This window comes from Leucoraja erinacea, chromosome 1 (assembly GCF_028641065.1).
Source record: "Leucoraja erinacea ecotype New England chromosome 1, Leri_hhj_1, whole genome shotgun sequence".
In the NCBI taxonomy this organism is placed as follows: domain Eukaryota; kingdom Metazoa; phylum Chordata; class Chondrichthyes; order Rajiformes; family Rajidae; genus Leucoraja; species Leucoraja erinaceus.
The window spans coordinates 3,457,511-3,483,324 of NC_073377.1; positions in this window are offsets into that span (position 1 = coordinate 3,457,511).

The window sequence follows — 25,814 nt, forward strand, 5'->3', positions numbered from 1 at the left end:
ATTGACTTGGTCGCCACAGTCTTGTGTGGCAAAGAATTCCACAAATCCACCACCGTCTGACTAAAGAAATTCCTCCTCATCTCCTTCCTAAATGAATGTCCTTTAATTCTGAAGCTATGACCTCTGATCCTAAACTCTCCCACTAGTGGCAACATCCTCTCCCCATCCACTCTACTCAAACCTTTCACTGTTCCGTTGGGTCCCAGCATCACGTGGGAGGGCTGGTCCCCCAATGCTATATTACCTTTCCACCAATTCCAATATTGGTGGCCAGTGGGGGGGGGGGGGGGGGGGGGGGGGGAGCTTTCTGGAGCTCTAGTATGGGTGTTGTGGGCTGAAGGAACTGGCTTCCAGAGGGCTAGTATGGAAATTGTGGGCCGAATGGATTCTTGGGCTGGCAGCTCAGTCACTCAAGCCTGTTGTGCTGGCAACTCTTTCACTCACAGCTGGTGGGTTGGCAGTTGACTCGTGGCTATTCCTTGAAATTCCATTTCAAGCAGGGTGCAAGACCACCAAATTCAAGTGCAGTTTCTTACCACTTCAAGCAGGGTGCAAGGCCACCAAATTCAAGTGCAGTTTCATACCATTTCAAGGAGGGTGCAAGGCCAGTAAAGACAGCAAGTCGTGACCTCTCCCTCCTCCATCTTGCAGAGACTGAGCCACACCCACACTTCTGGGTTTTATAGTCCCTCCCCACCTCCCACCAGAAGGGGCGTGGGCTTCATGGTGTAATTGACAGGAGAGAGAATCTCAACATTTTTTAAACACTAATAACTCTTTTATTTTTCATCGATGGGAAAAATCCTCAGCACCTGATGAGTGGAGAGGTCTAAAATCAATATAAAGCGCAAACAGGAAGTGGTCAAGATTAGACTTCTAATTATATAGAAGGCAAGGTAACTTTAATTAGGCAAGGCAACTTTAATTAGGCAAGTCAACTTTAATTGGGCAACACAGCTTTAGCATTTCCAAACCAAAGGCAGCACAGCTTTAGCAATTCCAAACCAAAGGCAACACAGCTTTAGCATTTCCAAACTATATTTTCAAACCACATTGAGGGCACTGACAGGTCAGTAAAACTACTCAGTTTAGTCGACATGTGTTCAGTGTTATTCACAGCTCAGACTGAGAGACATGACCCTCTCGCTCCCCCATCTTGCAGAGACTGACTGAAGCGCTCAACACTTTAGGGTTTTATAGTCCCTCCGGAAGTGGCGTGGCCTTCAGGAGAGTATCTCAACATTTTTTAAACACTAATAACTCTTTTATTTTTCATCAATGGGAAATATCCTCTTGTCCTGCGTAGCGGAGGGGGACTCTAAGTAAGATGGCCAAAAATCACAGCCGTAAGTGGCATTTCTTTTCTAAAATCAATGTACAGAACAACAGGAAGTGGTCAAGATCAGACTTTTAGTAATATAGATTCTGAACCGTTCAATTTGATTTGGCTTGTAATTCACTTCCAGGTAACATTTGTTTTTATAAATACCACCAAGCTGCGGCAAAACCCCAAATTCAATTCCAGTTAATATCCATGACATGAAATATGAAATTCTACGATACGACACGATATAATAGAAATGTATTTATCCAAGGAGGGAAATTGATTTGCCCACAGTCATAAAAAGCAAAATACATGAAACATGGGGATGTGTAAAGATTTGGGTGGGTGGGGGGTGTGCGCGGAGTGGGGGGGAGAGGGGAGTCAGCCTCAGTCTACCCAACGACAGAAAGGGGAGGAGATGTGCGGTTTGATAGCCACAGGGAAGAAGGATCTTCTGTGTCGTTCTGTCCTGCATCTTGGTGAAACCATACTGTTGCTGAAGGTGCTCCTCAGGTTGACCAGTGTGCCATGGAGTGGGTGAGCTGTATTGTCCAAGGTGCTCTGCAGTTTGAGGAGCATCCTCCCCTCCAAGACAACCTCCCAGGTATACAACTCCGCCCCCAGGACAGAGCCAGCCTTGAGTTTGTGGATGATATTAAAATTGACGAGTTTGTTGATCCTGTTGGCGTCCACAGCCTTCACCCTGCTGCTCCAGCACACGGCAGCGAAGTAGATGGCACTAGCTCCCACCGATTGGTAGAACATCTGCACCATCTTACTGCAGATGTTGAAGGAGCAGAGCCTTCTCAGAATTCTGGGTACTTTATCATTTTCATGTTCTGTACTAAGAGGTTGTTTAATTTGAAACCATTCTCAAACTATTCAAAAGATAGACACAAGAAGCTGAGTAACTCATCGGGTCAGACAGCATCTCTGGAGAAAAGGAACGGGTGACGTTTCGGGTTGTGACCCTTCTTAAGACATGCCCTTCGTCTCTTCAATGGCTTCCGTTTTCCAGGCCAGCATTGACTGCGTGTTTTGCCTTTGGATAGAGGGCAGATCTTATGCCCAAGGGGTGTTGACCATGTTCTCAGAGTCATGGAATCATTGAGTCATCCAGCACAGAAAGGGATCCTCAGCTCACTAGGTCCATGTACTCATCCCATTTGCCTGTATTATGTCCATATCCTTCTATAAGTTGGATGGACACAAATTGCTGGAGTAAGGTAGAGTTGCTACCCCTACAACGCCAGAGACTCAGGTTCGATCCTGACTACGAGTGCTTGTCTGTATGTAGTTTGTACGTTCGCCTGTGACCTGCGTGGGTTCTCTCTGGGGTCTCCGGTTTCCTCCCACACTCCAAAGACGTGCAGGTTTGTAGATTAATTGGCTTGGTGTAATTGTAAATTGTCCCTAGCATGTGTAGGTTAGTGTCAGTGTGAGTGGATCGCTGGTTGGTGCAAACTTGGTGGGCCAAAAGGCCTGTTTCCGCGCTGCATCTCTAAACTAAGTTAAATTAAACTAAACTCAGCTGATCAGGCAGTATTTCTGGAGAAAGGGAATAACTACCTTGAGGCAGTTCTACTCAACTCCCTCACAGTTGTTCAGCAACACTCTCTCTCACTGCTCCCCCTCTGTGATTCCTACTGCTCTCCAGCCCCAAGACCACATTTTAACTTGGACTCGCTATCATAGCCACGTGTAAAATTAATTCCGTTTATCCAGAGGTCCAGCCAGATCCACTGAGTTACTCCAGCATTTTGAGTCTATCTTCGGTATAAACCAGCATCTGCAGTTCCTTCTGCTGCTTAGGAACATAGATTGCTTAGCAATTAGGCTGCTTTGGAAGATGAGAGTCCACGGTATCAAAGGGCAGATACTAGCATGGGTAGCAGGTTGGCTGGATGGAAGAAGACAAGGAGTTGGCTGCCAATGACTATCAGAGTTCAGCAGGGTTCGGCAACAGGGCTGCTACTCTTCACGTTGTATAGTAACGAATTGGACGAGGGGATTGAAGGCATTGTGGCCAAGTTTGAGGATGATATGAAAATTGGTGGATTGGCAGATAATGTAGAGAAAGCGGGGACTCTGCAGAAGGCTTTGGGCAGGTTGGGAGAGTGGGCAGAACTATTTTCTAAATGGGGTGAGAATCCAGAAATCGGAGGTGCAAAGGGATTTGGGAGGGCTGGTACAGGATTCGACTGATGTAAGTCGAATCAGTAGTAAAGAAAGCAAACTCAATGGTAGCATTTATTTCAAGAGGGCTTGTACACAAAAACAGGGATGTAATGTTGAGGCTCTATAAGGCACTGGTAAGGCCACATTTAGACTATTGTGAGCAATTTTGGGCACCATATCTGAGGAAGGATGTGTTGGCTCTGGAGAGGGTCCAGAGGAGGTTTACAAGATTGATCCCAGGAATGTGTAGGTTAATCTATGAGCATTTGTCGGCACTGGGCCTGTACTCGCAGGAGTTTAGAAGGATGAGGGGGCACCTCATTGAAACATACAGAATAGGGAACGGCTTGGTTCATGTGGATGTGGAGAGGATGTTTCCACTGGAGGTCATAGCTTCAGAATTAAAGGATGTTCTTTTAGGAAGGAGATGAGGAGAAATATCTTCAGTCGGAAGGGTGGTGAATCTGTGGAATTCTTTGCCACAGGCTGTGAAGGCCAAGGCCAAGTCAGTGGATGTTTTTTTTAAGGCAGGGATATATAGACTTTTGATTAGTATGGGTGTCAGAGGTTATGTGGAGAGGACAGAAGAATGGGGTTAGGAGGGAGAGATAGATCAGCCATGATTGAATGGCCGTGGAAACACTTGATGCACTGAATGGCCTGATTCTACGATCACTGATGACCTTATGACCTATTCTCTGCATATCTGCAAAGGTTTCTGTCGGAGGCAAGGCTCTGTTGTGACTGGCACAAGAAGACACGTCCACCACTGAGTTAGAATTAAAGAGCATCTTTATTCAGCAAACACTGCTTTTTATAATTAAAGGTCACCTGGCCTCAGTTTCGAGACTCAGGCCAAAGTTTCCTCTTTAGATTACACAATCTAATTACTTGGCCTCCCTCACGAGTTTCACAAGCTCTCATATCTCTCCATGGATCTGCAGAGAATATGGATATATATCTTGTTGTAGCCTTTGAGAACTTTCTTCGCTATCCATAACTCCACCAATTTTTGTGGTGTCGGCAAACTTATTTATCAGCTCATCGACATTTTCATCCAAATCATTTGCAAACATCAGCGGTCCCAGCACAAACAGCAGAGGTCCCAGCACAGATCCCAATGTAACACCACTGAACCTAGACCTCTGGTTAAAATGACACCCCTCTGCCATATTCTCTGTCTTCAATGATCATCAGTTATGTGTAAATTGGAAGAGACTGATGGAAAGCAATCACCAAAAAATCTTCACATAGAAACAAGGAACGTTACGAAAACATGAGACAGGAAGTTATATGGTTATATGGTTATATGGGTGGTGGTGGAGGCAGATGCGATAGTGGCATTGAAGAGACTTTTGGATAGGCACATTAATATGCAAAGAATGGAGGGATATGGATGATGTGCAGGCAGATACATTACAGTATGGGCGAGAGGGGTTATGGGGATAAGGCAGGAGAATGGTGTCAGGAGTGAAAGATAGATCAGCCATGATTGAATGGCGGTGGGCTTGAGGGGCCGAATGGCCTAATTCTATTCCTATCACTTAAGACCTTGTGACCTTGTGTTCGGCACAGACTAGAAGGGCCGAGATGGCCTGTTTCCGAGCTGTAATTGTTATATGGTTATATGGTTAAGTGTTGGAATTCTGGAGTCTGGTGAAGGGTCTGGACCTGAAAAGTCACCTATTCCTTTTTTCCAGAGATGTTGCCTGACCCGATGAGTTACTCCAGCATTTTGTGTTTATCGCTGGAGTAACTCAGCAGGTTCGGCAGCATCCCTGGAGAACATGGATAGGCGAGGTTCTAGGTCATAATTGTTTAAGTTCATAAGGTATAGGAGCAAATTTAGGCCATTTGGCCCATCAAACCTACACCGCCATTCAATCATGGCTGATCTATCTTTCCCTCTCAACCCCATTCTCCTGCCTTCTCCCCATTTCCCCTGACACCCTTGCTAATCAAGGAGTTGGGGCCCTTCGTCAGAGATCCTAGGGCGTATGGTCTGTTAATGAAGACAATAATGAACAAGTGCCCTGTGTGTTTAAAGCATTGTGTGGCTTTATATCTGCTGCAAATGTCATCTTGCCTGTAGGATTTAAGCTGCCACCCACAAACCCACAGCACCAGGCTGTTCATACTGCCAAAGAAAATTAAATTGAGATGAACTGAAATAATGCTTTCATTCTCTGAGCCCAGCACGAATCACTTAGATAATTAGAGTCATAGAGTCATAGAGTCGTACAGTGTGGAAACAGGTTCTTCAGCCTGTCTTGTCCACACCGACCAATATGTCCCATCTACACTAGTCCCACCTGCCTCGTTTGGCCCATATCCCTCCAAATCTGTTCTATCCATGTACCTGTCTAATTGTTTCTTAAACATTACAATAGTTCCGACCTCAATTACCTCCTCTGGCAGCTCATTCCATACACCCACCATCCTTTGTGTGTAGAAATTACCCCTCAGTTTCCTATCAAATCTTTCCCCCTTCATCTAAAACCTGCCCTCTGGTTCTCGATTCCCCTATTCTGGGCAAGGGTTAATCTACAGCTCATCTCCATTCACCATATCTCTTCTTGAACCAGCTTTTTAATTTACATTCATGCGGCAGGGTGGCGCAGTGGTAGAGTTGGTGCCTTACAGCGCCAAAGTCCCGGATTCGATCCTGACTACGGATACTGTCTGTGTGGAGTGTGCACGTTCTCCCTGTGACCTGCGTGGGTTTTCTCTGAGATCTTTGGTTTCCTCCCACACTCCAAAGTCCCACAGGTTTGTAGTTTAATTGGCTTGGCATAAATGTAAATTGTCCTTAGTGTGTGTGTGATAGTGTTAATGTGCGTGGGTCGCTTTTCAGAATGGACTCGATGGGCCGAAGGGTCTGTTTCCGCGCTGTATCTCTAAACTAAACTAAACACGCACTATGTGCCATAATGCTTGCAAAAACATTAATCCTCTTGTGTGTTGGATCAAAGAGATGTGCGGATCAGAGCAATTCAGTAAAATGCATTTGGTAGCGTTTGAAGTGATGTATAAGCATAGGCTGTGGGTGACCTATGGATACGTGCGTTGCTCTCTGTTGACGATCGATGCTTGTGCTGGTTTTCTTGACAGATGCTAATGTTGCCCTTTGTGGTGCTCACAAGCTGTCAGGAGAACAGAGAGGAACTCAAAACGGTGCAGAAAGAGGAAACATCTGTCACCAAATCTCCAAGTGTGCCTGCGTTTTCTCAAGGGGGCTAGCAACATCCTCCCTGATTAGCAAACATTGATTTACTCCCGAGGCCCTCCCTTCTATTGATAACACACAGCTTCCCATATTACTGCAACTGGGCCTCTCCTCGCTGGAGTTTAGAAGGATGAGGGGTGGGGGCTCGTTGAAACTTACCGAACAATGAAAGGCCTGGATGGAGTGGATGTGGAGTCCACTAGTGGGAGAGTTGGGGAGAAGACGCCATAGCCTCAGAATAAAAGGACGTACCTTTGGGAAGGAGGAATTTCTTTAGTCAGAGGATGGTGAATCTGTGGTGTTCATTGCCACAGAGGGCTGTGGAGGCCAAGTCAATGGATGTTTTTAAGGCAGAGATAGATAGATTCTTGATTAGTGCCGGTGTCAGAGGTTATGGGGAAAAGACAGGAAAAGGGGGTTAGGTGGGAGAGATAGATCAGCCATGATTGAATGGCACAGTAGACTCGATAGACCGATAGGCCTGATTCTGCTCCTCGAACATATAAACTTATAGCAACGATAATGCAGAGTTTGGCTAGTCGAGACAGTGAGTGAATTTAATTGCTTTATTTTGGAACGTGAAAACAACGAGTTTACCCGAATCAGTAAGACAGCCAAAAGCACGATGCTACTTCCACAATTGTGGCACTAGCCTGCTACAACACCGTAAAAAGCCCCTGAATCTCACCCCTCGCGCCCACGTGATCCGTGCAGCCAATCCGAGGGTTTGACTAACCAGAGCCACCACCAGGTGTCGCTGCAAGAGCTTCTTATCTTACTGAGGGCTAAGCGCAATCAGATGCAGTGAGGGGACCTCTTTACACTAATGCACATAAAAATCTTAAAGGATTGGACAGGCTAGATGTAGGAAAAATGTTTCCCATTTTGGCGGAGTCCAGAACCGGGGGTCACAGTTTAAGAATAAGGAGTAGGCCATTTAGAACTGAGATGAGGAAAAACCTTTTCATCCAGAGAGTTGTGCATCTGTGGAATTCTCTGCCACAGAAGGCAGTGGAGGTCAATTCATTGGATGTTTTCAAGAGAGAGTTGGATATAGCTCTTAGCGCAAATGAAATCAGAGGATACGGGGAGAAAGACGGGGTACTGATTTTAGATGATCAACCATGATCATATTGAATGGCGTTTCTGGCTCGAAGGGCCAAATGGCCTACTCCTGCACCTATTTTTCTATGTTTCTATGTATCTGTCAGCCCTTTAATTATATGCTTGGGGCCATCGACTCAGCACATTAACCTTTGCTGGATCTCATCCGTTTCGCTAAGTGTTTTAGTGATGCTCAAACTATTTTGGACCTCACGAACAAGGTTTCTAGTTCTACTGCATGAATATTAAATGTCAACTAAATGTTATGCTAGGAGCCAAACACTGCACTTGAAATCTCTGAAGACAACTAACATATCTATCTATATTACTAAATCTCTGTTCTTGACCGCTTTTGGCCATCTGTGCTGTGATTTCCGAGAGAACACCGCCACCTACGGACATCATTTTTGGCCACCTCGCTCAGAGCCCCCCTCCGCCGCATGTGTGCTGAGGATTTTTCCCGTCGATGAAAAATGACAGAGATATTAATGTTTTAAATAAAATTCCCCATTCTCTCTGCTACCCCCGCTGGAGGGAGGGGGAGGGACTATAAAACCAGGAAGTGGTGTGCCTCAATCAGTGTCTGCAAGCTGGAGGGCACTGAGCTCTGAATGACTGAACAAATGTCTACACAACTGTGATTAAGCAATGCCTGCAAATGGTTGTTTTGGATTGTTTGGGTTGAAGTAAAAAGGCACTATGAGAGAGGACAGGGGACCACTGCAAAGGTGTTGACTTAAGTGTCCCTGTGATGACCCGCTTTGCAGAGATGAGGACAGTGTCAACTGGTTTGGTGTGGCAGCTCTTAGCCCAAGCTGTTGAGCAAAACTCAGATGTTGAGTAGACGAGGCCTAAGTTTGCGGAACGGAAGGTGTGTGCATTGGATCCCCAGCTGTTGCCTGCAGGTTTCCTGATGAAGTTGACCCTTGCTTTCAGTTTATCAGCCACCCTCTTCAGGTGTTCACGATAGGTTGCTGCATAGATATGGACTTACTGATATGGTCTGTATTCATGCCTACTATATACTGTTGTGCTGAAGCAAAGCAAGAATTTCATTGTCCTATCTGGCACACATGACAATAAACTCTCTTGACTTGACTGGACTCTTGAGGTGAGGGTGCAATTCAGCGAGACTCCGAGGTGCTTGGGAAATTCTTCATACTTTACCGGCTCACCACAAAAGGGCACTCGGAGCTTTGCACTGGCGAGCCGATTGCTGAGGTGAAAGGCAGTGACAGCTGTTTTAGATGGGTTAGGGCGAAGTTGCCAGAAGGTGAAGTACTCCTCCATCCCCTTCAAGTCTTGGCTTAGCACTCTGCTGATGTCCTCAAGGGCAGCTCTGTCACGCAAGGGCAATGTCATCTGCATATGCAAACTTCCTGGGCGATAGTTGGCATGTCACTCACATAAATGTTGAAGGGTAGGGGAGCTAGGACAGAGCTCTGGGGGAGACCATCATTCATGGTCCTGACAGAGCTGGTCTGGTTCCCAAGCAAGACCCTAAACCTACTGTTGCTGAGGATGGATGAGAGGGCACGCACGGTGGTTTGGTACTTCAAGATTCTGGAAGCTTTCAGCAACAGACCATGTCTCTACATGGCGTCATAAGCTGATGACAGATCCATGAGAGCAACACCAGTTTTCAGGGCAAGTTGGAAGCCAGCCTCTATATTGGTAGTGCGGGCAAGAACTTGGTGTGCGCAGCTTCTACCAGGTCTAAAGCCAGCTTGCTCTCTGGGCAGAACAGGTTCTACAAATTGAGAAATCCTGGCAAGCAGGAGGCGCTCAAACAGCTCGTAGGATGTAGACAAGAGGGAGATGGGTCAGTAACTAGCTGGATCATCAGCAGGTTTCCCAGGCTTGAGGATGGCAATGACTTTAGATTCTCTCCAAGCCTTAGGAATAATTCCACTACAATGGACATGGGTGAAAAGTGCAACCAGCCAGTTGCCTCCATGGGGGCCAAGGTTCTCCAGAAATTCCGGGTGGATCCCATTAACTCTTGCTGCTTTCCCAGCTTTAGTAGGGGACAGGCCTTTGTCCACATCAACTGGAGTGTGTGGATTAGAAAGCAGGCTTGAGGATGGTGAAGAAGAGGTGGACTTTGTCAGGCTCTGTCTCACTTTTTCTCTGGCGCTGTGAGGCACACAAATGATCAGCGATCGCCCGTTCACACTAGTTCTAAACTCTCCACCTTTCACATCCACTCCACACACTCGGGGCAAATTACAGGTCATTTAACCTAAGGGATGTGGGATGAAACCAGAGCACCCTGAGAAAACCCACGTGGTCACAGGGAGAACATGCTAATTCCATACAGACAGCACCCGAGGTGAGGATTGAACCCGTGTCTCTTTGCGGGCAGGCTCCCTTCAGTTCAGTTTAGTTTATTGTCACGTGTACCGATGGTACAGTGAAAAGCTTTTTGGTTGCGTGCTAACCAGTCAGCAGAAAGATGATTACAATCGACCCATTTACAGTGTATAGATACATGATAAGGCAATAGCATTTACTGCAAGGTAAAGCCAGCAAAGTCTGATCAAGGTACACAAAATTGCTGGAGGAACTCAGCAGGGGTGCAGCAGCATCTATGGAGCAAAGAAAATAGGCGACGTTTCGGGCCGAAACCCAACGTCGCCTATTTTCTTCGCTCCATAGATGCTGCTGCACCCGCTGAGTTTCTCCAGCAATTTTGTGTACCTTCGATCTTCCTGCATCTGCAGTTCCTTCTTGAACACAAAGTCTGATCAAGGATAGTCCGAGGGTCACCAAGGAGGTGGATAGTAATTCAACACTGCTCTCTGGTTGAGGTAGGATTCTCACTTTGTGAACGTGTCTCAGGTTTCTGGGATCAATATACTTCTCTTCCTTTGTTTTCTTTACCTTCCTGCAGTTTATTAAGATTGAGATACACTGGGTCCCATTTGACAGGTCGTGTGCCCATATTTTATTACCGTGATCTGTAGCTCGCTTCCCAAACAGAAGGGCAAGAGCTCAAAGCTATTAAACAAGAATAATCATAAAACGTCTAATCATTTACAGTGGCATTGGATGTGACTGGATTGGAAAGTAGTGAATCTGTTTTCTGTCTGCATTAAAAGCAAACTAGGACCTAATTAAAGAATTAATTGAGCATGGACAACCTGACGAAACAACTAAATGAGGGAAAATTGTTTTCCTGCACGGACATTAAGTGGACTTGTTCAGTTAAGTGTACTGTAGTTTAGTTTAGTTTAGTTCAGAGATACAATGCGGAAACAGGCCCTTCGGTCCACCGAGTCTGTACCAACCAGCAATTCCCGCACACTAACGCAATCCTACACACACGAGGGACAATTTACACATACACCAAGCCAATGAACCTACAAACGTGTATGTCTTTGGAGTGTGGGAGGAAACCGAAGATCTCAGAGAAAACCCACGCAGGTGACGGGAAGACGTACTAACCCTGTACAGACAGGACCTGTTGTCGGGATCGAACCCGGTTCTCTGGCACTGCAAGTGTTGTAAGGGAGCAACTCTACCACTGCGCCACTGTGCTGCCCTTTATTAAATGAGTATTGTTATTATTTCATGAGCATCGGCATAGAACATAGAACAGTGCAGCACAGGAACATGCCCTTCAGCCCATCAAGCTTGTGCCAGCATAGAACATAGAACAGTACAGCACAGGAACAGGCCCTTCAGCCCACAATGTCTGTGCCAAATGATGCCAAAACCAACTCTTACCTGCCTGTAGAAAATAAAACAGTACAGCACAGGAACAGGCCCTTCTGCCCATCAAGCCTGTCTCAGCATAGAACACAGAACAGTACAGCACAAGAACAGGCCCTTCAGCCCATCAAGCTTGTGCCAGCAGAGAACATAGAACAGTACAGCACAGGAACAGGCCCTTCAGCCCATCAAGCCTGTCTCAGCATAGAACATAGAACAGTACAGCACAAGAACAGGCCCTTCGGCCCACGATGTCTGTGCCCAACATGATGCCGAGACTAACTCTTATCTGCCTGCACATAACCCGGACCCCTCCATTCCCTGCATATCCATGCACCTATCCAAAAGTCTATTAAATGCCACTATCATATCTACCTCCACCACCACCCCTGGCAAGGTGCTCCAGGCACTCACCACCCTTTGTGTAAAATAATTTGCCCTGCACATCTCCTTTAAACTTCCCCCCACTCACCTTGAAGCTCTGCCCTTTAAGGTATTCGATTTTTTTCCATCCTGGGAAAAATATTTTGACTGTCTACACTATCTATGTCTTGTAATTTTATGAGAGGCTAAGATAGGGCAGGAAAAGAGTATAACTACATCTTGGCACTGAATCTGGACACAGCAAAGTAACTTCACGCATCCCATTTATTTTTCTCCGCATATTTTAATGTTTAAAAGGCATTTAGACATGTGCATGGAGAGGAAAGGTTGCGAGAGATATGTGCCAAATCTGGGCAGGTAGGACTAATATAGATTGGACTCCTTGGTCGGTGTGGGCAAGTTAGGCCAAAGGGCCTGTTTCCATGCCACATGACTATGACTATATTCCCACCAACTCCCCTTTGATCCTACTTGTCTATTTACAATGGACACTTAACTTGTTATCCTGCAAAGACATTGTGGAATTAAACCTGTCGAGGGGAAAGTTGAGGCAAGGGCTATCACAACTTTTATATAACATGGATAGTTCAGGTTTAGAGGGATATGAACCAGTCGCAGGCAGGAGGGAACTAGTGGAGATGGGGCATGTTGGGCGGCATGGGCAAGTTAATAATAAACTGCGGGGGAAGTGACGTGAACCATTAGAACGACAAATATATTAAAGATTCAATAGATCACAGAAATATAGATAAAAGTTAAAAACAAGGAACTGCAGCAGAAGAAATCATGCAGGGGATCAGGGGGACAAGGGTTCTAACCTGACATGTTACCTGCTCAAGTTCTTCACAGATGCTGCTGCCTGACCTGCTTTTCGAGTGGAGTCATAGCGTGGAAACAGGCCCTTCGGCTCAGCTTGCCCACACCGACCACCACTAGCCTCACCTGAATGGGCTTGGTCCATCTCCCTTTAAATCTATCATGACCATGTACTTGTATCTTAAACATTGCCATCACCCCAGCCTCACCGACCTCCTCTCGCAGCTTGATCCATACACTCACCACCCTTTGTGTGAAAATGTTACCCCTCAGATTTCCTTTACATCTTTCCCCCTTCACCTTAAATCTACTGTATATCCTCTGGTTCTCAATTCCCCTATGGGCAAGAGACTCTGTGCTTCGGGTGTCAGTGGTTATGGGGAGAAGGCAGGAGAATGGGGTTGAGAGGGTAAGATAGATCGGCCATGATAATAGCGGAGTGGACTTGATGGGCCGAATGGCCTAATTCTGCTTCTAAAACATATGAACATCCTTGTAATATCCTGTTTGATTCTAAGCAAGGCCAGGTGTGCGCAGATTCTGAGCACGGTGGCGCAGCAGTAGAGTTGCTGCCTTACAGCGCTTGCAGCGCCGGAGACCTGGGATCGATCTGTACGCAGTTTGTACGTTCTCCCCGTGACCGCGTGAGTTTTCTCCGAGATCTTCTGTTTCCTCCCACATTCCAAAAACATACAGGTCTGTAGGTTAATTGCCTTGGTATAAATGTACATTGTCCCTAGTGTGTGTCGGGTAGTGTTAATGTGCAGGGGATCGCTGGTCGGTGCGGACTCGGCGGGCCGAAGGACCTGTTTCTGTGCTGTATTTTGAAACTAATGGCTCTGGCCTCTTGATTCTCTTTCAACATATGCCTGACTGCTGAGAGTTTCCAGAATTCTATGTTTTATTCCCAATGTCTAGACATCAGCCATTTAATCAATTTAATTTATTTGCACCAATTCCAGTGAAACTCATTTCCCACGATTGTAAAGACCAAAATGAAAATTCTTGTTTAGGAACTCTCACTAATAAACATTCGTCCGCAGCCAATTATACCAGCACTTGTCTCCAATATAAATCCTCAAAATCAACCAGCATTGAGAGAAGGGTCTCGACCCGAAAGCATAGAGAGGGGGAGCAGGCTAAGGTTTATCCCTTGGAGTGCAGGCGAATGAGGGGTGATCCAATAGAGGTGTACAAAATTATGAGAGGAATAGATTGGGTACATGCACAGAGTCATTTGCCCAGAGTAGGGGAATCGAGAATTGAATTGAATTGAATTAAATTTTGAATTGAATTGAATACATTATTGTCACATGTGACAAGTCACAGTGAAATTCTTGGCTTAGATAAAGGGCACTTACAAAGTTACAAATTCCACCCCCGCGCACCAGGTCCTCCTTTGTTCTTCCCACCCACACGTTCCCCTCCTCCTCCCTCATAGTGGTCCCCCCCATACTGGGTCCCCCATTGTTCTTCCCTCTCACCTCACGGTGGCCCCCCCACGCTGGCTGCTCCTTTGTTCCTTCCCCCGGCAGCGGCGTCCTCACTTCCACGTGGTCTGTCGCTCGGCGCCATCATCGACCGCCGCACCGACCTCTCCACCGACGCTGCTGGGTCCTCTCTGGACACCGGCCTGGCCCCGGGCCCCAGCCACGGGCTCCGCAGACCCAGGGGCCGATGGCCGCGGGCTCCGTCGACCCGCGAGGCTCCTCCTCCGACCAGCAAGGTTCTACCGCCGGCCTGGAACCAGAGGACTAAGGACTAAAATGAAAGAGAAAAGGTTCAATGGGAAACCTGAAGGGCGACTTTTTTTACGCAAAGGCTTTTGGGTGTGTGGGAGAAGATGAGGAGTGGGAATCAGGGCTGGGAAATAAGTGTGCAGTCTAGGGGGAACGAGCAGGGAGAATTCAGGAGTAATTTATTTGCCTGGAGAGTAGTGTGAAGATTGATGAACGAGTGGCTGATGTAATCTTAGCTGAAGCTGGATATGTTCACGTGTCATAAAGAGTCATAGAGTCCTACAGCATGGAAACAGACCCTTCAGCCCAACTTGCCCACGCCGGCCAAAATGTTCTATCTACACTAGTGCCACCTGTCTGCATTGACCCATATCCCTCCAAACCCGTCCTATCCAGGTACCGTCTAAATGTCTCTTAAATATTGCAATAGTCCCTGCCTCAACTACCTCTGGCAGCAGCTCATCCCTGGGAAACATCTTCTCATTTTGCACTGTACAACTGTTGCTTTGCAAGATGACAATAATGGTTGATTGATTGGTTGATTGACACCATTCACCCACCATCCTTGTGTGGAAATGTTGCCTCTCAGCTTCATATTAAACCTTACCCCCCCCCCTCATCTTAAACCTTTGCCCTCTGGCTCTCGATTTCCCTACTCTGGGCAAGAGCCTCGGTGTGATTACCTGATCTATTGTTACACCTCTATAAGATCATCCTTCATCCTCCTGCACTCCAAGGAATAGAGTCCTAGCCTGCACAACATCTCCCAACAGCTCAGGCCCTCGAGTCCCGGCAACATCCTTGTAAATCTTCTGCGCACACTTTCCAGCTTGACAACACCTTTCCTGTAACATGGTGCAAAGAACCATATAACCATATAACAATTACAGCACGGAAACAGGCCATCTCGACCCTTCTAGTCCGTGCCGAACACATAATCTCCCCTAGTCCCATATACCTTCGCTCAGACCATAACCCTCCATTCCCTTCCCATCCATATAACTATCCAATTTATTTTTAAATGATAAAAACAAACCTGCCTCCACCACCTCCACTGGAAGCTCATTCCACACAGCTACCACTCTCTGAGTAAAGAAGTTCCCCCTCATGTTACCCCTAAACTTCAGTCCCTTAATTCTCAAGTCATGTCCTCTTGTTTGAATCTTCCTTACTCTCAGTGGGAAAAGCTTTTCCACGTCAACTCTGTCTATCCCTCTCATCATTTTAAAAACCTCTATCAACTCCCCCCTTAACCTTCTGCGCTCCAAAGAATAATGCCCTAACTTGTTCAACCTTTCTCTGTAACTTAGTAGTTGCTGAAACCCAGGCAACATTCTAGTAAATCTCCTCTGTACTCTCTCTATTTTGTTGACATCCTTCCTATAATTAGGCGACCAAAATTGTACACCATACTCCAGAATTGGCCTCACCAATGCCTTGTACAATTTTAACATTACATCCCAACTTCTATACTCAATGCTCTGATTTATAAAGGCCAGCACACCAAAAGCTTTCTTTACCACCCTATCTACATGAGATTCCACTTTCAGGGAACTGTGCACAGTTATTCCCAGATCCCTCTGTTCACCTACATTCTTCAATTCCCTACCATTTACCATGTACGTCCTATTTTGATTTGTCCTGCCAAGATGTAGCACCTCACACTTATCAGCATTAAACTCCATCTGCCATCTTTCAGCCCACTCTTCCAACTGGCATAAATCTCTCTGTAGACTTTGAAACTCTACTTCATTACCCGCAACCCCACCTATCTTAGTATCATCTGCATACTTACTAATCCAATTTACCACACCATCATCCAGATCATTGATGTACATGACAAACAACAGTGGACTCAACACAGATCCCTGTGGCACCCCACTCGTCACTGGCCTCCAACCTGACAAACAACCATCCACCATTACTCTCTGGCATCTCCCATTCAGCCACTGTTGAATCCATCTTGCTACTCCACCATTAATACCCAACCATTGAACCTTCTTAACCAACCTTCCATGAGGAACCTTGTCAAAGGCCTTACTGAAGTCCATATACACAACATCCACTGCTTTACCCTCATCAATTTCCCGAGTAACATCTTCAAAAAATTCAAGAAGATTAGTTAAACATGACCTTCCAGGCACAAATCCATGTTGACTGTTCCTAATCAGACCCTGTTTATCCAAATGCTTATATATATTATCTCTAAGTATTCTTTCCATTAATTTGCCCACCACTGACGTCAAACTAACAGGTCTATAATTGCTAGGTTTACTCTTAGACCCCTTTTTAAACAATGGAACAACATGCGCAGTACGCCAATCCTCCGGCACTATTCCCGTTTCTAATGACATTTGAAATATTTCTGCCATAGCCCCTGCTATTTCTACACTAACTTCCCTCAATGTCCTAGGGAATATCCTGTCCGGACCTGGAGACTTATCCACTTTTATATTTCTCAAAAGTGTCAATACTTCCTCTTCTTTGATCCTCATAGTTTCCATAGCTACTCTACTCGTTTCCCTTACCTCACATAATTCAATATCCTTCTCCTTGGTGAATACCGAAGAAAAGAAACTGTTCAATATCTCCCCCATCTCTTTTGGCTCTGCAGATAGTTGGCCACTCTGACTCTCTAATGGACCAATTTTATCCCTCGTTATCCTTTTGCTATTAATATAGCGGTAGAAACCCTTCGGATTTACTTTTACCTTACTTGCCAAAGCAACCTCATATCTTCTTTTAGCTTTTCTAATTTCTTTCTTAAGATTCTTTTTACATTCTTTATACTCCTCAAGCACCTCATTTACTCCATGCTGCCTATAACTATTGTAGATCTCCCTCTTTTTCCGAACCAAGTGTCCAATTTCCCTTGAAAACCATGGCTCTTTACAATTTTAACGATTTCCTTTCAACCGAACAGGGACATAATGATTCTGTACTCTTAAAATGTCACCTTTAAATGTACTCCATTTCTCTTCCACATCTTTCCCATAAAACAAACTGTCCCAATTTACTCCTTTTAAATCCTTTCGCATCTCCTCAAAGTTAGCCTTTCTCCAATCAAAAATCTCAACCCTAGGTCCAGTTCTGTCTCTCTCCATAATTATATTGAAACTAATGGTATCGTGATCACTGGACCCGAACTGTTCCCCAACGCATACCTCTGCCACCTGACCCATCTCATTTCCTAACAGGAGGTCCAGTACCGCCCCTTCTCTAGTAGGTACTTCTATGTATTGTTGCAAAAAACTATCCTGCACACATTTTACAAACTCCAACCCATCCAGCCCATTTACAGAATGTGTTTCCCAGTCTATGTGTGGAAAATTGAAATCTCCCACAATCACTACCTTGTGCTTACTACTAATATCTGCAATCTCCTTACATATTTGCTCTTCCAATTCTCGCTCCCCATTTGGCGGTCTATAATACACCCCTATAAGTGTTGCTACCCCTTTCCCATTTCTCAGTTCCACCCAAATAGCCTCCCTAGACGAGCCCTCTAATCTATCCTGCCAAAGCACTGCTGTAATATCTTCCCTGATAAGCAATGCAACACCTCCACCTCTTGCCCCTCCAATTCTATCACACCTGAAGCAACGAAATCCTGGAATATTTAGTTTCCAATCACAGCCCTCCTGCAACCATGTTTCACTGATCGCCACAACATCATACTTCCAGGTGTCAATCCAGGCTCTAAGTTCATCCACTTTTCTTACAATGCTCCTAGCATTAAAATATACACATTTAAGAAACCCACCCTCTCTTATTCTCTGATTATTTTCTTTTTCTTCTCTCTCCCCTACATTTTGGGTCAGAGTGCTACCATTCTCTGCCCCCTGCTTCACACACTGACTGCTAGCTTTCCCAATTTGAGTCCCTCCCCCCAACCATACTAGTTTAAAGTCTCCCCAGTAGCCTTTGCAAATCTCCCCACCAGGATATTGGTCCCCCTTGAGTTCAAGTGCAACCCGTCCTTTCTGTACAGGTCGCACCTTCCCCAAAAGAGGTCCCAATGATCCAGAAACTTGAATCCATACCCACTGCACCAGTCCCTCATCCACGCATTTATCCTCCACCTCGCTCCATTCCTACTCTCACTGTCGCGTGGCACAGGCAGTAATCCTGAGATTGTTACCTTTCCAGTCCTTCTCCTTAACTCTCTACCTAACTCCCTAAATTCTTCTTTCAGGACCTCTTCTCTTTTTTTACCTATGTCGTTGGTACCTATATGCACCACAACCTCAGGCTCCTCTCCCTCCCATTTCAGGATTTCTTGGACACGTTCAGACACATCCCTGACCCTGGCACCAGGGAGGCAAACTACCATCCGGGTCTCCTGTCTGCGTCCACAGAATCGCCTATCCGACCCCCTGACTATAGAGTCCCCTATTACAATTGCCCTCCCCTTCTTTTCCTTACCCTTCTGAGCAACCGGACCGGTCTTTGTGCCAGAGGCCCGGCCGCTGTCGCTGCCCCCAGGTAGGCTGTCTCCCCCACCCTTACTCAAGCATGAGTACTTATTTTCAAGGTGTACAGCCACCGGGGTACTCACCAGTCCCTGCCTCTGCCCGTTGCCCTTCCTAACTGTGACCCAGTTTTCTGTCTCCCGTGGTCTTGGAGTGACCACCTCCCTGTAACTCCTTTCTATGACCTCCTCGCTCTCCCTGAGCAGACAGAGGTCATCGAGTTGCTGTTCCAGGTTCCTGACACGGTCCCTTAGGAGCCCCATCTCGATGCACCTGGCGCAGATGTGGACGTCTGGAGGGCACTCAGACTCCATGACCTCCCACATCTGACATCCAGAACAGTAAACTGCCCTGGCCCTCATTCTCCCCCTTATCCAAATACAATAAAGCCTTACAATTACAATACAAATACAATACAAGCCAATCAGCTGCTTCCGCTGGTCCTCTTCCACCAATCAGAGGCTTCCACCAGAATCAGAATCCTTCTCTGGAAGTGAGATGGAACGTTGCAGATTTGGGTAACTCACAGCTCCAGGTAAGTCCTCCTCTCACCAACGGCTCCCCGGGCCTCTGTAGCAGCAAACCCCGCGCTGTTTTTATACTCACAGCTCCAGGTAACTCCTCCTTAAACCAACGGCTCCCCGGGCCTCTGTAGAAGCAAACCCCGCGCTGTTTTTATACTCACAGCTCCAGGTAAGTCCTCCTCGCACCAACGGCTCCCCGGGCCTCTGATGAAATGAACACAACACTCTAAATGTGGCCTCACCAATGTCTTACACAACTGCAACATGTCAGAGAAAGTAGGACAATATATGTTAATAAAGTAAGATAGAGAGGGATAAAGTGGCTCCCTGCTGGGAGACCACTTTTCGGGGCTTCTGCAGCGGCGACTTCTCCCGCCCGAGTTGCGGGGTTGAGGAGTACCTGGAGCGGGGCCTTACATCGCCCGGCGCGGCTTCAACGGCTGCGGGACTTTGCTAGCGCCCGCCGGGGGCTCCAACAACAAGACCCGGAGCGTGGCCTTGCATCGCCCGGCGCGGCGTTAATGGCCGCGGGACATTTGCCATCGCCCGCCGGGGGCTTTCACTCTGACATCGGGAGGGGAATGGGGAGTGCAGGGGAGAGATGAGTTTTTGCCTTCCATCACAGCGAGGAGGAGATGCGCTGTGATGGATGTCTGTGTAAATTGTGTTGTGTCTTGGTTCTTTTTTTCTTGTGTGTATGACTGCAGAAACAACATTTCATTTGAGCCTCTATGAGGTTCAAGTGACAAATAAATTGTATTGTACATTGTACATTGTACATTGACGATGCGAGTAAGAACAATTTGGCCTGCTTTCATGATGCTCATTCTGGATAATTCTTTGCAATTCGACGTGAATGACTTTCCTGATCCTATCAAAGTAAATTTGAGGTCTGTGCGTCTTAATTATCCCCATGCATATGAGAAACATTGTTTATATTCCCTTTTGCGTGTTGAAGGATGTATTACGTTTGTTGCTAGGGTGACGGGCCTCCTCGGGAACATGGTTAAACAGGATGAGTTCTCCAAGGGATGGTACTTAAAGACATTTCCCAGAAGAAGACTTTTCTTAAATGGTTTTATGCCATCTGTCTGGATATGTTGAGTGATCTACCATTCCCCAAGGTTGCTGAAATACCAAATCCCTCGACTAGAAGATCCCAGATAGATAGCAAAGCTTGGCACATATATTGGCACGGTATGTACCTGTACATCTATCCTTGTGTAGTAGGCCTTCAATGACCCCAAATATGTTTCCTTCAAGCATATTACAGAGCACAGAACACAGAACACAGAGGCTGGAGAGACAGAAATGCTGGAATAACTCAATGGGTCAGGCAGCATCTCTGAAGAAAAAGACGAGGTGACATTTCGGGTCGGAACCCTTAGAGAGTCATAGAGTGATACAGTGTGGAAACAGGCCCTTCGGCCCAACTTGCCCACACTGGCCAACATGTCCCAGCTATACTAATCCCACCTGCCAGAATTTTTCTTCTGCAAGAAGAGCTCCCGAAGGAAACCCACGCGGTCACAGAGAGAAGGTGCAAACTCCACACATTTGAGTATTGAGCTGGAATAAAATGAAGCATGTGCAGAGATGGTAATAATTGGTCAATGGGTGAGGAATCTGTGGAGTTCATTGCCACAGAAGGCTGCGGAGGCCACGCCAATGGATATTTGTATGATGGAGATTGATAGATTCTTGATTAGTACGGGTGCCAAGGGTTATGGGGAGAAGGCAGGCGAATGGGGTTGAGAGGGAAAGATGGATCAGCCATGATTGAAGGTAGAGTAGACCTGATGGGCCGAATGGCCTAATTCTGCTCCTAGAACCTATGAACTTATGACACCCCTGTTGATTGTGTACATAGACCTAGGGTTAGAAACATAGAAACATAAAAAATAGGTGCAGGTGGAGGCCATTTGGCCCTTCGCGCCAGCACCGCCATTGATTGTGATCATGGCTGATCGTCCTCAATAACCCGTGCCTGCCTTCTCCCCATATCCCTTGACTCCACTAGCTCCTAGAGCTAACTCTCTCTTAAATCCATCCAGTGACTTGGCCTCCACTGGCAGGGAATTCCATAAATTCACAAATCTCTAGTGAAAACGTTTTTTCTCACCTCAGTCTTAAATGACCTCCCCTTTATTCAAGTGAGTTTATTGTCATGTGTCCCTGTATAGGACAATGAAATTCTTGCTTTGCTTCAGCACACAGAACATAGTAAGCATTTAATACAAAACAGATCAATGTGTCCATATGCCGTAATATAAATATATACACACATGAATAAATAAAATGATAAAGTGCAAATGACAGATAATTGGTTATTAATAACCAAAGTTTTGTCCGAGCCAGGTTTAATAGCCTGATGGCTGTGGGGAAGTAGCTATTCCAGAACCTGGTTGTTGCAGTCTTCAGGCTCCTGTACCTTCTACCTGAAGGTAGCAGGGAGATGAGTGTGTGGCCAGGATGGTGTGGGTCTTTGATGATACTGCCAGCCTTTTTGAGGCAGCGACTGCGATAAACTCCCTCGATGGAAGGAAGGTCAGAGCCGATGATGGACTGGTCAGTGTTTACTACTTTTTGTAGCTTTTTCTTTTCTAGGGCGCTCAAGTTGCCGAACCAAGCCACGATGCAACCGGTCAGCATGCTCTCTACAGTGCACCTGTAGAAGTTAGGGAGAGTCCCCCTTGACATACTGACTCTCCGTAATCTTTTTAGGAAGCAGAGGCGCTGATGAGCTTTCTTGATAATTGCATTCGTGTTCTCGGACCAGGAAAGATTTTCAGCGATGTGCACACGCATATATTTGAAATTCTTGACCCTTTCAACCATATAAACGGGGCTGTGGGTCCCCATCCTACTCCTTCCAAAGTCCACAATCAGTTCCTTGGTTTTGCTGGTGTTGAGGGCCTGGAGAGAAGAAATGGATGACATTTTGGGTCGACCCGAAATGTCACTCATTCTTCTCCAGAGAAGCTGCCTGTCCCGCTGAGTTACTCCAGCTTTTTGTGTCTATCTTAGGTACACGGATAGGACAGGTTTTGAGGGATATGGGCCAAACGCAGGCAGGTGGGAAAGTGTAGCTGAGACATGTTGGCCAGTGTGGCCAAGTTGGGCTGAAGGGCCCGTTTCCACACTGTATCACTCTATGACTGTATGACTGTGTTATTACCTTAAACCAATTTCTCATGCAAGTCCAGCTTTCTACCTCTAATTCAGTTTCAGCATCAGCCCTTTGTGAGGAATTGAATGGTATATTGATTTGTGGAAGACTGATTAGCTTTAAATGTTTTGGCCAAACACAAATGGCATCTGAATATCTAACGAGTTGATTTAGATTCTTCTTTCACAACGGCATTCTCTTGTAAGCTTTTAGAGTTCATTTTATTTGAACTAACATTAATTGTAACTGGAATCTGAGCTGGTCATTACTCATTATACTTTGAAAGTACACTGGTCAAACCTGGTGGATTTGAATCCCAGGACGATGATTAATGATGTATCATCCATTTACATTAGCAATGCAATTTAAAAGTTTGGAGGCAGCAGACAATGAAATATATTCTTTCATATCTTTATTACATGGATCACAAGTTTTCTGAAAAACTTTTGAAATTTAAGTTCAGCCGAACTCACTTACACTACATTAACGCTTACAGGCAGGGAAGCATTGTGCTTAACATCACAGCTCAATAAGTTCATAAGTGATAGGAACAGAATTGGGCCATTCAGCCCATCAAGTCTACTCCGCCATTCAATCATGGCTAATCTATCGTTCCCTCTCAACCCCATCCTCCTGCCTTCCTTCTCCCCAGAACTCCTGACACCCATACTAATCAAGAATCTATCTACAGTATGTGTAGGAAAGAACTGCAGATGCAGGTTAAAATCGAAAGTAGGCACAAAATGCTGGGGTAACTCAGTTGATCAGGCAGCATCTCTGGAGAGAAGTAATCTATCTAAAAATATCCAAGGGTCTCGACAACCTTCTGTGATAAATAATTCCACAGATTCACCATTCTCTGACTAAAGAAATTCCTCCTCATCTCCTTCCTAAAGTAACATCCTGTCATTCTGAGGCTATGACCCCTGGTCCTGGACTCTCCCACTAGTGGAAACATTCTCTTCACATCCATTCTATCCAGGCCTTTTACTATTCGGTAAGTTTCAATGTGGTTCCCCCTCATCCAACAAACTTCTGCAAACAAGGTAGTTGCTGCAATAATTCACTGACTTCGCTTGAGCAGAATGTTAAGATCTCTCGTTGATAGGTATAGCTTAGAAATTTAGCCTGGAAACAGGCCCTTTGCTCCGCTGGTGGGCGGCACGGTGGTGCAGCAGTAGAGTTGTTGCCTTACAGTAGCAATGTTATAAAATTTTGAGATTTAAAAAATCAAGTCTGCAATTTATCCCATCAGATAAAGCATAACAATAAGTTTAATTTGACACCTAATTCACTTTCATATCTCAAGTAATAAAAAAGTTATGGCCATTTTCATACTCGGAAATTAGCATCTTGTTCCCTATTGATTTTCTATGGACATAACAAAAAAGCTGTGATCGTGGACAGTCAAAAGCCCATAACCTTCTTAAAAATTAAGAGAACTGAATGAAATTTTCAGTTATCATAGATTGAAGCATTCTGAAACAAATATAAAATAATCTTACTTGGATGACCTGAAATTAAAGCATATAATTAGTTAGTTACCCAATTGTAGCTAATTTCAAACTTCAATTACTAGATCTAAACATCTATCCATTTCTTAATAAATGATTAACATTTTTAAATAGCCCAAGTGTCCAAATAATATTCACAAATAATTCACAATAAAACATGATTTTTAAATCTCATTTACATCAATTTATAGGCCAAATGGAAGGAATTTAGTGTTCAATTGCTGTAAATTAAAGTCAATTTAAATCAGCTTTCTAGTGGGTTCCTGTGAACGCGCTGGTTTAGAACGTTCACATTGCGCTGGATTTGTGCCCTCAAGTGCCCAGAAAAATACTGCGGGATATAAAGAGCCCAAAATGAACTACTCGCTATAGAAAACTTAATATACAGGGTTATATACAAGCCCCATTTAATAAGGTACATACCTTTAATTGTTTGCTTTATAAAACCCTGGGGCTGTGAGAGGTTGCGGGTTGAGAGAGTGATTTTTAAACTACTATAACTATTATACAAGGCCATAAAAACTAATAATACCTTTTGCGACGGGGTCTTTCAGCGATTTTCCGTTAATGATTTAGAGATATCAGGCCCTTCAATTATTTCCTTGGCTCCATAGATGCTGCTGCACCCGCTGAGTTTCTCCAGCTTTTTTGTGTACCCAATCAGACCATCGATCACTTGTTGACACCAGTGACGAGCGATGAGGTCAATGGCTGGGGAGGCACTGGCTAGTATCAGAGCCAGATTTACACAAATATGAACCCGATAGAGGTAGTTTAAATTTACCATTCAATTAGCAGGTTGCACAATGACTATTGGTTAGGCGACTGCATATTTCATATTTCACATCAGCATTCTTTACGACACACGCATACAGGTAAGTTACGTATTCGTTCACGTTTTATAGGCAAATGCAGTTGCACTATTTATACTCACTCAACACAAATGAAAATAAATATTGCATGGTCTTACCTTTACTTGTAAATTAAGTCCATTCGCCTATCCTGCTGGACAAAGATGTCAGTGACTTTTTTGCAGAAGTCCTCTTTATTTTCTTTTAGTTTTAAAAGTCTCTCTGTCCCAATAGAGCTGATTGCCAGGGATAAAGGTCATCCTTGGTCAGTCCGATCTATCCTTGAAGCTCCAAAAGTTTTTAAAGTAATTTGGTTTAGTTAGAAACATAGAAACATAGAAATTAGGTGCAGGAGTAGGCCATTCGGCCCTTCGAGCCTGCACCGCCATTCAATATGATCATGGCTGATCATCCAACTCAGTATCCCGTACCTGCCTTCTCTCCATACCCCCTGATCCCCTTAGCCACAAGGGCCACATCTAACTCCCTCTTAAATATAGCCAATGAACTGGCCTCAACTACCCTCTGTGGCAGAGAGTTCCAGAGATTCACCACTCTTTGAATGTGAGTTGTCGATTTTTTATGTTTGTTGAGGCTCCTTGGTAGATTTTTCAAGTCACAAAATCCCACGTTAGTCCAAACGTTGTCGGTAGTGCAGGACGGAAGGCAGGGAAAGCAGAAAACATAGAAACATAGAAAATAGGTGCAGGAGTAGACCATTCGGCCCTTCGAGCCTGCACCACCATTCAATATGATCATGGCTGATCATCCAACTCAGTATCCCGTACCTGCCTTCTCT